Raw genomic sequence first — 15,765 nt, 5'->3', positions numbered from 1 at the left:
CAATTAAAAAAAAATTAAAAATAGGACTGAGCTGTAGCTCAGGGGTAGAACGGCCTTGGGTTCGATCCCCAGTACTTCAAAAAAGAATAAAGAAAATAAGGCATTTGCTGCTGGATCACTGGGCTCGTACATTGCTCTCGAGCCCAAATTCAACCATAAATCCTGTGCCTAAATCGCTGCCACCAAAGGGCCCTTGGCACCGCTCACTTGGCAGTGCCAACGGCTCCCCATTTAAGGCCCTGAACAGTTTATACAAAGCGTTTCCTCCTTTGTTCCATCAGTTGAGCCTTGCCACGGCTCTGGGCCCCCGGGTGGCTTGAGAGCCGCTGTTTGCTAACCAAGGTGCGAAGAGATGACCCGGAGCCCAATGTCCCTCGGCTGCTCAACTGCAGAACTGGGCTAGAACCAGCGTCCAGCCTGTTATGACGGAGTTGCGACCTAGACGTACGATTCATTTAGAGCCTGTGTTGGTGTCGTGGGCTCGGCCACCTTCCCCTAACTCTAGGGTGTCTCCTCATTTGTCCCCCACCACCTCGCCTCCCGGGAAGCCGTCGAGCGCTGCCTGACAAAGCCATCAGCTCCGTTTACCGCGATCTGAAATGACAAGAAAAGTGGCATCCGATTTGATGCGAGCTGCCTGCGGCGAATGGCCTTCTATTTTTACATTTCTCACAAATTGGAAATTACAAGGAGGCCAGGTCTCGCGGAGCGATTGGCTGGGGCCCTCCGGATGCAGGGGATGTGCAGCTAGGTGGAACGGACCACATTAGGGTGCCAGGGCCCTCTCAGCTGTGAAAGGGGCCCCCAGCTCTGGGGGCCCGGATGGGGTCCCGGAAACCAAGCCTGGCGGGGGGAGGCGGGAACAAGAGCCATGCCAACTCTTGAGATAACTTAGCTCTGGCCAGAGGGACGTTCAAGGTCAAAGATGCCCTGAAGGACATCGGCAGCAGGTTGCTTTCTGGCTTCTTGTTCTATCAGAAGGATCTGTGCACAGAGAGGGCAGCAGCTTAGAGGTGAACGTCGACTGTTGGTACTGTGGTGTGCTTTACCGCATCCAGAGTGCCGACGGTGCTACTCTTGGTTGGCAGAACGGCGCTTTACAGTTTGCAGAAGAATGCTCTCTCCAAAACGTGGGCTTTTGATCCTGTGTGAAGTATTTCAGGGCAAGAAAATAGGATCCTTGAAATTCTGGAGAAGAATCCTCTATCAAACAAGGAAAGGCTTTGTTTATTTATTTGTACCTCTGAGCTACACCCCTAGCCCAGTCCCTATTTTATTCTATTTTTTTTTTTAATTTGGAAACAGGGTCTTGCTAGTGGTCCTCCTGTCTCAGCCTCCCAAGTACTGGAATTACAGGCATGAGGTACCACACCCGATGGGAAAGATTTTTTTTTTTAAAGCTAGTTTTCTCATAAGCTCAAATCAGAAGGATCCTGACCCAAATGAAGCCCCTTTGACCACATGTGAATAATGCACATTTAATATTATGTAGAATTCCAGTACTTGGGAGGCTGAGACAGGAGGATTGTGGTTCACGGCCAGGCTCAGCGACTTAGTGAGGCCCTTTGCAGCTCAGTGAGACCCTGTTTCCAAATAAAGAATAAAAAATAGGGCTGGGGGTGTAGCTCAGAAGTAGAATGTCTTTGGGCTCCATCCCAGTACTGCAAAAATAATAATAATAATTGCTATGTAGAATTTCAATTTTCAAAGCATTTTCTCCATCAAGGCTTGAAACATCCCTGGGAGGTCCAATTAAAGTCATTATTATTAATTATTATTAATTATTATATTATTATTGTTATTGCTACAATTAGTATCCCCATCTTTTGGATGGTGAAGCCAAAGCACAGAGAACCCTGACCCTCGTCTGATTTTTTTTTTAAGCCCAAATCCAAGTTACCATGTAGCCCATGAGGAGCCTGGAGGAACCCAGGTTTGGTGGGGGCAGAACCCAGAGCTCACAGGACCTGGGATTTTTGGACAGTGGGGGAAGGTACCACTATGAGGTTTGAAAGAGAAGGATCATGCATCTTGCTTGATCCTTATCTGAGCTCTGGCCAGGGTCTAAAATCTCCTTGGTCAAGCCCAGAGTTTGGGGTTCCAAAGTGTGCTGATTTGGTCAGGGCGCCTCCTAAAATAGGCAGGTTTGGGGAGCGGGAGAGGAAGGGGTGGCAGTTCCCAGATGCACCTGGATGCACACAGTGCGTTTATCCGGATGCGCTCCAGTAAAAATGAGCACAGAGCCCCGTGAGTTTGTACCAAGAACCTAAAGGCCTTGGTGGTCAGGAAGGATGCCCGAAGTGTCTATGTGTGAGCCGCAGGCCATTTGGGGCCCAGCGTGAGAGAGAGCTGTGTGGGTCCGAGTAATGTTCAGCAGCAAGGGTGGAGATGGTGGATGGAAACTACCCAGCCCCGCCGTTGCCTTGCTCACCTCTGTCTTCAGACAATCACCAGGCTGACGATGGTGGTGTTATCATAAAAGTCTTAAGAGTTTGCCTCTGGGGTGCAGGGGGTGGCAGGGGACCTGAGGGGTGCCATGTCTCCCGGCTGATTATCCCTGCTGCACCTAGCTGCTGGCTGAGACTCATGGTCCTCACCTCAGTGACCCCTCAGTGATGCTAGGGGCAGCAGAATCAGTGACCCCAGACCGGCACCATAGCTTGGACCCAGATCCCGCCGATGCCGACTGCTATGTGCCTGCCCACGCCACCTGTCACTGCTCAGAAGCTCTGGAATTGAGATGGCGGTGCGGGAGGACGGGGCTCTTTTGTATTTGCCGTCTCTGTTGCTGACGCTGCCACGCCAGGGCTCAGGCCAAGTGAGAAGGATGCAAAAGGGACCAAAACCCAACGTCACGACCTGCCCAGGAGCTGTCTGTGCCCGGTCCCGCCTTGGCTGCCGCGGGGCTTTGGGCAGCTCAGCCCCGACTCAGACACTTCCAGAGCTTGAGAGCACGGAGTCTAAAGGCTGGGGGGGAGGGCTCGGGGAGACGATGGAGTCTTACTGAAGTGTGTTTGGGGAAGGTGCAATTTAAATGTATGTATGTATCACAATAGAGGCACTACAGAGGCAGAATCCCAGCATCTGGGAGGCTGAGTCAGGAGGATCGCCGTTCGCGGCCAGCCTCAGCTACTCAGTGAGGCCCTTTGCAACTCAGTGAGACCCTGTTTCCAAATAAAGACTAAAAAATAGGGCTGGGGGTGTAGCTTGGAGGTAAAATGCCCCTGGGTTCCATCCTCAGTACCGAAAAGAAAAAAAAAAAAAAAAGTCCATGCTTTGATTTGGAATTCCCTGACCCAGGGCTTGTAAAGTGTTTGGCTGAGTCTTATCTGAGCTTTGGCCAGGTTCTAAAATCTCTTCGGTCAAGCCCAGAGTTTGGGGTTCAGAAGTGTGCTGATGTGGCCGGGTGTGATGGAGCACACTTGTAATCTCCGCGCTTGGGAAGCAGAGACAGGAGGATCGCACAGGTCCGAAGCCAGCCTCGCTGGCTTAAGAGACCCTGTTTCCAAATAAAATATAAGAAATAGATGCCTGGGAGTGTAAACTGGAGGTAGAAGGGTTTCCAGGAACCCCAGTACCACCAAAAAAAGTGTGCTGATTTGGTCAGGGCGCCCCCTAAAACAGGCAGCTTTGGGGAGCGGGAGAGGAAGGGATGGCGGCTCCCAGGCGCACCTGGAGGCACACAGCATGCTTATCTGGATGCGAAACTCAGAGAAGCGGTGAGCCGAACACTTGACAAGCTCCGGGATTCTCTGTAAGGAAACGGAGGCATGAAGAGATCAAGGTGCTGTTACCTGAAAGAGCTGGGGTGCAGATCTGAGGTCTGGGCTCCGAGACCTGAGGAAAAAAAATAGAACAGCCTCCTGCCTGGCGTCCTGCCTGCAGTGGACCGGGGATAGGTTCTCCAAAGCCAAGGAGTTGGGCTTGCTAAATGGGACAATCTGCTGCTCCCCACACTGCCTGGCGCTGGCACTGAAGGCAGGGGCTGGGGGGAGGGAAGCCGCACACCCCACTTCCTCTTCTCCTCCGCCATTTCCCCCATAATAGCCTCCCGAGACTAATGACTAGAGAGATAAGAGCCTCTTCTGCAAATGGCAGTGAATGCCACTTAAAGACTGAGCAGATGCGGTGCTGTTAATTACACCGCGGGTATTAAATGAAAACCCCAGTGCAGGAGGAGTTAAAAAGCATCTCTGGGCGCCAACCTCAGTGACAGGAGTCCCAAAACCAGGGGTCCGTCCCCAGCCCTGGGTCCTTGGCTGCTCTGGGGACATCATTTGGCCCTGGGAGGTTATCTTAAGGAAGCCTCTGATGGCCTAGATACGTTACCTTCAAGACAGACATGGGCAGACAGCTGGACCAAATAAAACTTTGAGCATCTCCTCTGTACCAAGCTCTGCTGCGGGTCACGAATATAAACCAGTCTCCCTTGGAAAGAAAGAGTCATTCACGGAGCTGGGCATGGTAGTGCACGTTTGTAATCTCAGCATTCGGGAGGCTGACACAGGAAGATCAGGAGTTTGCGGCCAGCCTCAGCTACTTAGTGAGACCCTCCGCAACTTAATGAGACCCTGTTTCAAAATAAAGAATAAAAATAGGGCAGGAATTTAGCCCAGTCGTGCATGCCCCTAGGTTAAAACCCCAGTTACACACAAAGAAAAAAAAGAACCACCACCCACTCTCAAACCCGTACAATTCAGTTTCTGCCAGGTGTGGTGGTACACGCCTGTAATCCCAGTACTTGGGAGGCTGAGAAAGGAGGATCACAGGTTTGCAGCCAGCCTCAGCAACCTTGTGAGGCCCTCTGCAACTTAATAAGACCCTGTTTCCAAATGAAAAATTTAAAAATGGGGCTGAAAGTATAGCTTGGAGGTAGAATGCCTCTGGGTTCAATCCCAGTACCACCCAAAAAGGAAAAAGAAAAAAAAAAAAAAGCTCATGGTCAAAACTGGGTGTGGTGTCACACACCTGTAATCCCAGTCCTCGGGAGCCTGAGACAGGAGAGTCACCGGTTCAAAGGGAACCTCAGCAAGTAGTAAGACTCTCGTCAACCTAATGAGATTCTGTTTCCAAATAAAAATAAAATAGGGCTGGGGTTGTAGCTCAGATGTAGAATGCCCCTGGGGGTTCCATCCCCAGAAACACACACACACACACACACACACACACACACACACCGCCATACTCTTTCTTTCTTTCTTTCTTCTTTCTTTCTTTCTTTCTTTCTTTCTTTCTTTCTTTCTTTCTTTTTTGGTGGTACTGGGGTTCCTGGAAACCCTTCTACCTCCGGGTTACACTCCCAGACACCTATATTTTATATTTTTATTTGGAAACAGGATCTCTTAAGCCAACGAGGTTTAAGAGAAACCTGCGCGATCCTCCTGTCTCCACCTTCCAAGCGCGGGGATTACAAGCATGCGCCACCATGCCCGGCAGCCATACTTTCTTAAGAGAGGGGATCTACAGTTTTCTAGAACCTCAGGTGCACAGAACAGATGTTTCAGCCGGGCGTGGTGGCGCACGCTTGTAATCCCCGCGCTTGGGAGGCTGAGGCAGGAGGATCGCACAGGTTCGAAGCCAGCCTCAGCTACTTAGTGAGGCTCTCAGCAACTTAGTGAGACCCTGTTTCCAAATAAAATATAAAATACGTCTGGGAGTATAACCTGAAGGTAGAAAAGCCCCTGGATTCCACCCCCAGTGCCACACACACACACACACACACACACACACACACACACGAACAGGCATTTCTTTCTCACTTTCGATTATCTGCGTGGTTCTTTAATTGAGAGCCAAAGTCCACACTCAGGGGCCCAGAGCCGTCGGGACAGCGCATCACTGGGTTCAGGATCCCACAAACACGGGTATCTCCTTCGCTGTTTCTGAGCCTCAACTCAGCGAGCCCCTCATCTGCAGAATGGGGAGAATAAAGGCTGCAAGTCCCAAGCAGCCCCAGCCCCAGCCAGAGGGTCACAGAGTTTGCATAAATGTCTGGAGGGCCGGGCGCGGTGGCACACGCTGGTAATCCCCGCGCTTGGGAGGCGGAGACAGGAGGATCACGCAGGTTCAAAGCCAGCGCGCTGGCTTAAGAGACCCTGGAACCCCAGTACCACAAAAAAAAAAAAAAACAACAATGTCTGAAGGTTAGGAAAATATCGTCACTGAAGACAGCTTCAACTTCTTCCTGTGGACTTAGACCTCACTCCGTCCACCTTGGTCTCCAGTAGAAAGCTGTTATTTGGGGGTTCTTTTTGGACTACAGAAGGTCATTACACCCATACCTTAGGTAAACTGAGGCCTAGAAAGGAGTCCTAGCCTCTGCAGGTGCTAGGACTCAGTGCTTCCCCACCCAGCCCTGGTACTCTTTCCCCCTGCCCCAAACCAGCCCTGCTCCACTGTTGAGAAATTATTAAATAGAGTTGGAGGAAGGACTCCGGTTGCCGTGACAACGGAGCCTGTGTCCTCGGGAGATAATGGCGTTGCACAAGGAGAGTGATGTGTATTGCATGCTGATTTGGGAGCCGCTGGAGCGAGAGAGCCGAGGGGCTGTGTTAGGGTTTGAGGTTCTGCAGCAAGGCGGGGGGCGGTCGGGGGTGGCAGCCGCGGGGAGACCTGCACTGTCTAGTTCCAACCTTCCTCCGGCTCCGTCGCAGAGGGACAGTTGGCTGCGCCAGGTGGACTTGTGGAGTCAGGAGAAGAGAGGTGAAGTCACTTGGCCAGGTCACAGGGCCCAGAGGCAGAGCTGGAGACTGTCATCCCAGACACTGCGGAGGCTGAAGCAGGAGGATGGCAAGTTGGAGGCCAACCTGGGCAACTTGGTGAGAGCCTGTCTCAAAATAAAAAAAGGAGCTGGGCATGGTGGCACACATCTGTCATCCCAGGATTAGGGAGGCTGAGACAGGAGGATCACAGTTTGAGACCAGACTCAGCAATTTTTTTCTCTTTTTTTTTTGTGATACTGAGGAGATTGAACCCAGAGACATCTATGCTACACCCCCAGCCCGCTTTTTTATTCTTTATTTTGAAACAGGATCTTGCCAAGTTGGGAAAGGCCTCACTAAGTAGCTGAGGCTGGCCGCGAAACTGCGATCCTCCTGTCTCCGTCTCCCCAGTACTGGGATGACAAGCGTGCACCACCATGCCTGGCTCAGGCCTCAGCAATTAGGTGAGACTTTTAGCAACCTGGTAAGACCCAGTTTCAAATAAGTAAGTAAATAAATAAATATCAGCCAGGCGTGGTGGCGTACGCTTGTAATACCAGTGCTTGGGAGGCTGCGACAGGAGGATCGCGCAGGTTCGAAGCCAGCCTCAGCTACTTAGTGAGGTTCTGAGCAACTTAGTGAGACCCTGTTTCCAAATAAAATATAAAATAGATCTGGGAGTGTAGCCCAGAGGTAGAAAGCCTCTGGGTTCCACCCCCAGTACCACAAAAAATAATAAATAAATAAATAAATAGGGCTCAGGGTATAGTTTGGAGGTAAAATTCATCTAGATTCAATATCTCGTACAATAAACAAACAAATAAATAAATAAATAAATAAGGCTGGGATGCACAGCTCAGCAATAGAGCATCCTTAGGTTCAATCCCCAATATCACAATCAGAGGAGGAGGAGAAGAAAGTAGAAGAGTGTGGTCCAGCGACTAAACGTATCAGCTATGGGGCCAAGTCTTTTTTTTTTCTTTTTTTTTTTTGTGGTACTGGGGATAGAACCCAGGGTCATTCTACCTCTGAGCTACACCCCCAGCCTTATGTTTTATTCTTTATTTTGAAACAGGGTCTCACTGAGTTGCAGAGAGCCTCACTAAGCAGCTGAGGCTGGCCGCGAACCACGATCCTCCTGTCTCCGCCTCCCAAGCGCTGGGATCACAAGTGTGCGCCACCACGCCCGGCTGGGAGCCAAGCCTTAAGCTGTGGGACCCTGGGCAAGACATGTTATCTTCGCACCTCAGTACCAGCACCCACGTCGGGACTGTTGTGAGGCCTGGTAAGGTAGATGAGGTAGCCTGCTCCAATCCCAGCCACAGCTCAGACCACAGTAGCCATCGATGATTATTAACCTAAGGGGAGGAGCTAAACCTCAAAGTAGGTATTATCATCTCTGTTTCGGGCAGCAACATTAGGTAACTCACCTGTAGTCACAAAGCACTGGTTTGCAGCTGAGACTCAAAACCAGGTTTTCTTGCCCCAAGACCCAGAGCCTTGGACCATGTTCCTCCGGGCTATGTACCCGCCTGCCATTTGTAGAGTTGCAAGACAAGTGGCTAAAACAGGTGCAAGAAAGAGAATAGCGGTCTTCATTCCAGGCTAGTAAACATCAGGAGAACGAACCAGCGGCCCAGCACCAAAAAATGAGCGCAAGTATTCTACATTTGGAGAGCATGACTGGCGTCTCCCACCGCACACGTAGAGCCCCTGAAGCCTGCGCGCGCACGCTGCGGGAAGTTTATTCTTTTTTTTTTTTGCCAGCTGTCTAAATGACCCCATGCTGCACACCCTTTGGGGAAGTGAAAGTTTCTCACCCACGCCTTTTATTTCTCCCTCCCGCACAGCTGGCAAAACGCATTTGCCTCCCTAGTCGGGGGCGACCAGAGAAGACGGGGTTAACACCCCGAGAAAACCCAAAGTGGATCATCTGCACGCCTGCCGAGATGCCAGCTGGCAGACGTTTGGGAAGCGGAAAGAGGGTGCTGGATCCAGGCATTTGGCTGTGTGAAAGGCAGCTGGAAGAGCTGGAGCCCGATCATTTAGATGCAGGCGACCATTTTGTTTGCTTTCGCAAACCTGGCGGGGTACATCCAGCCCCGGAGACAGCAACCTGTTTCTGGGTCCCCTGGCAGGGAGGGACAATTCTCTGTTGCTGGGTTTGAACCTGCATGACAGAGGGCCCTGCAAAGGGGCCAGAGACTTCGGGTCCGCGGGAGAGGGGACAAGGAAACAGATGTGTTTCCGAGATACTTGGAGACAGCCGACAGTTAACCAGGCTTTTAACAAATGCACTAACTGCAGGATACATATGCGTACCCACTTTGGGGATTCTTTGTTTAAAGAACCAGTTGATGTGAGAATTTGATTGGAAGCCAGGCATGGTGGTGCACACCTGTAATCCCAGTACTTGGGTGGCTGAGACAGGAGGATTGCAGGTTTGAGGCCAGCCTCACTATAGAGAGTACACTGTTTAAAAAGTAGAGAATATACTGTTTCAAAGTAAAAAATAAAAAGGGCTAGGGGTAGCCAGGCGTGGTGGCACACGCTTGTAATCCCAGCGCTTGGGAGGCTGAGACAGGAGGATCACGGTCAGCGGACAGCCTCAGTGAGGCTGTCTTAGTGAGGCTCTCAGCAACTTAGTGAGATCCCGTTTTCAAGTAAAGTATAAAATAGGTCTGGGAGTGTAGGCCGGAGGTAGAAAAGCCCCTGGGTTCCACCCCTAGTACCACAACAAAGGGGGGTGCTAGGGGTGTAGCTGGGAGGTAGAATGTCCTTGGGTTCAGTTTCCAGCACTAAATAAATACTGCTAGCCGCAGTCAGGTGGTTTATTCTGTCTGCTGGGCACCAAGCATTTCCTGTGTCCCAGGTACTGTAGTGACCCCTTTCTTAATCCGGATAGCGTAGATAGCATCACCTCTGTTCTAGCCTGAGTGGCCAAGTGATTGGCTTCTAGTCACACAGCATCGCACGGAAGCCGAGATGCAACACCAGGACTCCAGCCTCTCCATCGCCGACGTCCCAAGTGGAAGTCATTGATAGGTTTGCTCACTGTACTTAGGCCTTGAGGAGATCTGCTCAGTCAAAATCTGATTTTCCAGACAGGTAGCTGATTCCGAATCACGCGGGGTTTTTCACTTTATTAGAAAAAAAAAAAAGTGGGGGGGGGCCCATCTTGTAAAAATTCTTTTGAAAGCTAAGAAGGATTCAGGAACAGATGCGCTGGTGAAATTAAGCATGTGTTTGAGTCTTAGAGCCATCACATCAGCTTTGTTTTGTGGGAAAATACTTAAGATGCTGGAATTTGACCCTTCTTTGACTCCGAAAATATACACCCCCCTCCCTGGCCTTACAAAACACTCTGAAGTGACTCTCTAGGACATTTTTAAAAAATCCAACTGAGCTTTTATGAAGAGAACAATAGAATTTGTTTTCCAACTATAAAAGTATAACACCAAACATGCCATGTGTGTGTGTGTGTGTGTGTGTGCGTGTGTGTGCATGTGTGTGTGTGCGCGCGTGTGTGCATGTGTGTGTGCGTGTGCGTGTGTGTGTTTCTGGGGACTGAACCCAGGGGCATTCTGCCTCTGAGCTACACCTTCAGCCCTATTTTAGTTTTTTGTTTTTGAAACAGTCTCGCTAGGTTGCCAATGCTGGCTTTGAACCTGCCAGTCTTCCTGTCTCAGCCTCCCAAATATTCGTAATACTGGCGTACACCCCCAAGCTTGGCTTGAACATGCCTTTAAAACTTCATAGCCCCTGAGATTTTGACATCCCCTCACCCCAAAGAAGGGCCCATAGCCCTCCTGCCTGACGTTCTATTGCTAGAGAAAGCAGTTTGTGAAGTGGTGAAGGTAGTGCCATGTATATTAGGATTGTGAACTCCTAGGTCATTGAGGGCCAAGGATAAGCAGATAGCAATAGCGTCAGACTGGTAGTGAACGAGAAAACACATGCTCACCCCCTCCCAGAGCATGCAAATTTCTGTTTTAAAATTTGATGCAAATACCACTTGACTCAAACACTTTGAGCCCAAAGGCCCGGGGTTGGGATGCCTGGTGTTTCCTACTGTGACCTCCTGGGAGTTTACCTCTGGGCCTTCAGCCTGCTCGAGAAGAGATGCCGGCGTGTAATCCCAGCACTTGGGAGGCTGAGACAGGAGGATGGCTGATTGGAGACTGGCCTCACCAACTTAGCTAGACCCCCATTTTCAAGATAAAAAATAAAATTGGACTGGGAGTATAGCTCAGAGGTGGGCCCTGGGTTCATTCTTAGTACTACTCACACAAGAAGGAAGAAAGAAAAGGAGGGAGAGAAGGAAGGAAGGAAGGAAGGAAGGAAGGAAGGAAGGAAGGAAGGAAATGGAGTCCAGGTATAGATGCTTGATAAAGAATCCTGGAGCTGTCCCTGGCTCCTCTTCGTCTCTGGTGAGCCATTCGGTGATTCGGAGGTGAGCCTCGCTTTGGGTTATATGAATTAATTTTTTATTTTCTCAAAGCTGAGTCTTTAAAGAGCCTCCATCCCCATGCCCTTTGGGGTGTTCCAGCACCTCTTGAACAGGAGCGAGTGGCCCTTTAACCCCCTGGGCCACTTACAAGCGTGTTGTACAGGGAACCCATGTGAAGGAACCTGTCAGGTGGTCATCAATGTCGCATTTATTTCCTGATCTGGATTCTCTCTCTCTCTCTATCTCGTTACTGGGGATTGGACCCAGAGAAGGTTCCACCTCTGAACTACCTCCCAACCCTATTTAATTTTTGATTATTTTTGTTTTGCAGTACTAGGGATTGAACCCAGGGGTATTCTACCTCCGAGCTTCACCCCACCCCAGCCCTATATTTTATTCTTTATTTTGAAACAGGGTCTCACTGAGTTGCAGGGGGCCTCACTAAGTAGCTGAGGCTGGCCATGAACCGGTGGTTCTCCAGTCTCAGCCTCCCTTGTACAGGATTATAAGCCTGTGCCATCATGCTTGGATTTATTTTAAATTTTGAAACAGGGTCTTGCTAAGTTTAAGGGTCTTTTTTTGTGGCACTGGGGAAGGAACCCAGGGGCATTCTACCTCCGAGCTACACCTCCTGCCCTATTTTTTATTCTTTGTTTTGAAACAGGGTCTCACTGAGTTGCAGGGGGCCTCACTAAGTAGCTGAGGCTCTCTGTGAATGGCGATCCTCTTGTCTCGGCCTCCCGAATGCTGGGATTACAAGCGTGCGCCACCATGCCTGGCTAGGGGAATAAGAACTTTGAGACCAGAAGTAACTTCTTTGCAAGTCTCCGGGATTGATGGACTTGGCTTGCAGATTGCCTCCTGGGGAGGCTGAGGCAGCTCAGCCTTGCAGAGGGTTGAGAGCGGGGCTGGAACATGGAACTCTAGAAGGCTCAGGCTATTCTTAAGCTGCGTAACCTCGAGCCAGTTGCCAGCCCTCTCTGGGCCTTTTTCTTCATCTGTAAACTTGTGGGGTGTAGACCAGGCGCATCGATATGGTATGAAACAAGGGTAGGCCAGGGAGGAGGCTGCCTGGATCCCAGTGCACACAGCTGAGGGGCCTGGAATGGGGGCTCCCCGCTAGCCAGCCAGGAGTGCACACCTGTAATCCCAGTACTTGGGGGGGCTGAGACAGGAAGATCACAGGTTTGAGGTCAGCCTCAGCAACTTGGCAAGACCCTATTAAATAAATAAATAATTAAATATGACTTGGGGTATAGTTAAGAAGTAGAAACACCCCTGGATTCAAACTCCAGTACAGAAAGAAGGAAGAAGGAAGGAAGGAAGGAAGGAAGGAAGGAAGGAAGAAGGAAGGAGAAAGGAAAAAGAAAGAGAGAGAAAGAAAGAAAGAAAGAAAGAAAGAAAGAAAGAAAGAAAGAAATAAGCTGGGCATGGTGGCTCATGCTTGTAATCCCAGTACTTGAGAGGCTGAGATAGGAGGATCAGACAGCCTCAACTACTTAGTGAGACCCTCTGCAACTTAGTGAGATCTTGTTTTTTAAAAAAAAAAAAATAGGGCAAGGAGTGTAGTTCAGAGGTCAAATGCCCCTGGGTTCCCGCCCCAGACCCGAAAAGAAAAAAAAAAAAAGGCCTAGGGGTGCAGCTTGGAGGTAGCGTGCCCTTGGGTTCTATGGCTAGTACCGAAGAAAGAAGAAAGAAAAAAGAAAAACCAGAAAGAAAGAAAGAAAGAAAGAAAGAAAGAAAGAAAGAAAGAAAGAAAGAAAGAAAGAAAGAAAAGAGAGAAAAGGAGAGAGAGAAAGAAAAAAAAGGAAGGAAGGAAGGAAAAGAGACAGAGGAAAGAGAAAGAGAAGGAAAGGATAAGTGCTAGGCCTGGGAGGCCCTCCCCGCTGCCCTTGTCCGAGGGGTGATGTCCACGCGCCCTCCCCCACAGGATTCCAGCCTCCCGCAGCCTCCAGCTGTTCCTTGGCCCAGCCTTGCACAACGTGATTCTCTCCCAAAGCACTCGCCGGCCATTCATCCGGCTGAATGGCAGCTCTGGCTGCTATTTATTGGCATTTCCTGTGAACCGGCTCTCTCTTCCCCTGAATTGTCGCCCTTCCAGTCCCAGCAATCCTGTGAAGTACAAGGGTCCGGAGGGTCCGCGTTTGCAGGAGAGGAAACTGAGGCTCAGGTGCGCTAAACAGCTAGCCCATGCTTGCACGAGGACTGGAGCCAAGCCTCGGGAAATGCTCCAGGTTACTCCTGAGTCCCAGCCTGGGTGGACCTGAATCAGGTCCTTGTGCCAATCGGCTCCTCCTCCCCCTCCTCCTCATCCTCCTCCTCCTTCTCCTCCTGTATTGGTGTGTGTGTGTGTGTGTGTGTGTGTGTGTGTGTGGTGTTTTGCTGGGGATTAAACTCAGGGGCATTCTACCTCCAAGCTACATCCCCAGCCCTGTTTTTAATTTATTATTATTATTATTTTTTTTTTTGTGGTACTGGGGTGGAACTCAGGGGCTTTCTACCTCCGGGCTACACTCCCAGACCTATTTTCATATTTTATTTGGAAACAGGGTCTCACTAAGTTGCCAAGAGCCTCACTAAGAAGCTGAGGCTGGCTTCGAACCCACGCTATCCTCCTGTCTCAGCCCCCCAAACGTGGGGATTACAAGCATGCACCATCACACCTAGCTTTTAATTTATTCTTTACTTTTGAAACAGGGTCTCACTAAATTGCGGAGGGCCTCACTAAGTAGCTGAGTCTGTCCGTGAACCGTGATCCTCCCAGTTCCAGCCTCCCGGATGCTTTTTTTTTTTTTTTTTCCTTTTTAGAAACAGGATCTCACGAAGTTGACACAAGCCCCACTGAGCTGCTGAGTCTGGTTTTGAACCTCCAATCTTCCTGTCTCAGCCTCCCAAGTACTGAGATGATAGGCATGCTCGCCATCCCCGACTAACCCAGCCTTTTTTAAAATTCATTTTTTATTTTGAAACAGGGCCTCACTATGTTGCCTAGGGCTTTGCTAAGTTGCCGAGACTGACCTCAAAAATCCTGTCTCAGCTTCCAATGACTGGGATTATAGGTGTGTGCCACCTTACCCAGCCCAAATTGGCTTCTGCTTCTACATGTGTGGATTAGGACCTAAGATTCTAAGATTTTTGACAGGTCCCTCCGTCTCGGGGACAAGTATCCTGCCCCTGCCCTTTGGAGAACCACGCTTTAAGTACACAGCCCCCGAACCACTAATCCATTTGAGGCTCCTTTGAAAAGCTCCAGGCTGACAAATCTTTTTTCTTATCTATGCAGTAAGTAAGTCGCTCTCCGCGCATGGAGATACGATGAAGCCCGGATGATAAAGCACCCGTGGCACGCCTGGCACACAATAGGCGCTCAATAAACGCGCTCTCCTCCCTCGACGGGCTGGCAGGGGTCCCGGGACACAGCAGATGCCCAATAAAGCGCCGTGCGATGGCTCCAGCCTGGCATTTTCCCTCAGAGCGGAGAATAAACTGCATTGTTTCCCCCTGGAGCACAGCCAACCTCAATATTAATTTTTCTTTTTCTCTTTTGAACGACCACGTTTCAGAAAGGAAAGCAAGAGGAACGCTTGCGGCGTGAAGCAAGGCGCTGTAATTACAGGACGGGAGCAGGGCAAAGCGGATGGAAGGAGCAGCCGAGCTGCTTGCTCCCCCACACGCGCGCACACGCACACGCACACACGCACACTCGCCATGGCTCCAGGGCCCCGCCTGGCCCGGGACAATGCAAGCCTGAGATTCTGAGACTCGGGCCTGCCCTCTCAGCCCCGCCCAGGCCTCCACCCCACGCAGCAGCAGCCCTCTCCAACTGCAGGACAGAGAGAGATTGTCCCCGGGGCTGGTGCACATGCCCTCCCCTCCCGGCCCTGCGATGCTCACAGCGGACCCCAGCAAAGGCTGCAGGCCCTGCTCAAAGAGGCCGCACGACTCTTGCCACCTTTATCCTGGCTGACACCAGTCAAGTCTCCACGGCCCCTTGGCTGCACTTTCGGATTTTGTTATTGTTGTTGATTTTTTTTTTGGGGGGGGGTAAGAACTGGGGATTGAATTCAGGGGCATCCTGCCTCTGAGCTACACCCCCAACCCTATTTTATTACTATTATTTATTTACTTATTTATGTTTGTGGTACTGGGGATGCAACCCAGGGACATACTACCTCCGAGTTCCACCCCAGCCCTATTATTTCTCTTCCTTTCTTTCTCTCTTTCTTTCTTTCTTTCTTTCTTTCTTTCTTTCTTTCTTTCTTTCTTTCTTTCTTTCTTTCCTTCTTCTTTCTTCCTTTCTTTCTTTCACACTGGGGTTCCTGGAAGCCCTTCCACCTCCAGGTTACACTCCCAGACACCTATTTTATCCTCTTTTTTTTTTTTTTTTTTGGTACTGGGGTTCCTGGAAGCCCTTCTACTTCCGGGCTACACTCCCACACCTATTTTTATACTTTTTTATTTGGAAACGGGGTCTCTTAAGCCTGCGCGGTTTGGGTTCGAACCCGCACGATCCTCCTGTCTCCGCCTCCCAAGCGCGGGGATGACAAGCGTGCCCACCACGCCCGGCCTGGACTTTCGGGTTCTAACGGACCTCCATGCTCCTCTTGTCGCTCC

The sequence above is a fragment of the Muscardinus avellanarius genome, assembly GCF_963383645.1.
Source record: "Muscardinus avellanarius genome assembly, chromosome: 22".
NCBI classification, from domain to species: Eukaryota; Metazoa; Chordata; class Mammalia; order Rodentia; family Gliridae; genus Muscardinus; species Muscardinus avellanarius.
The sequence above is the reverse complement of the archived record's forward strand: the minus strand, read 5'-3'. Positions refer to the sequence as shown.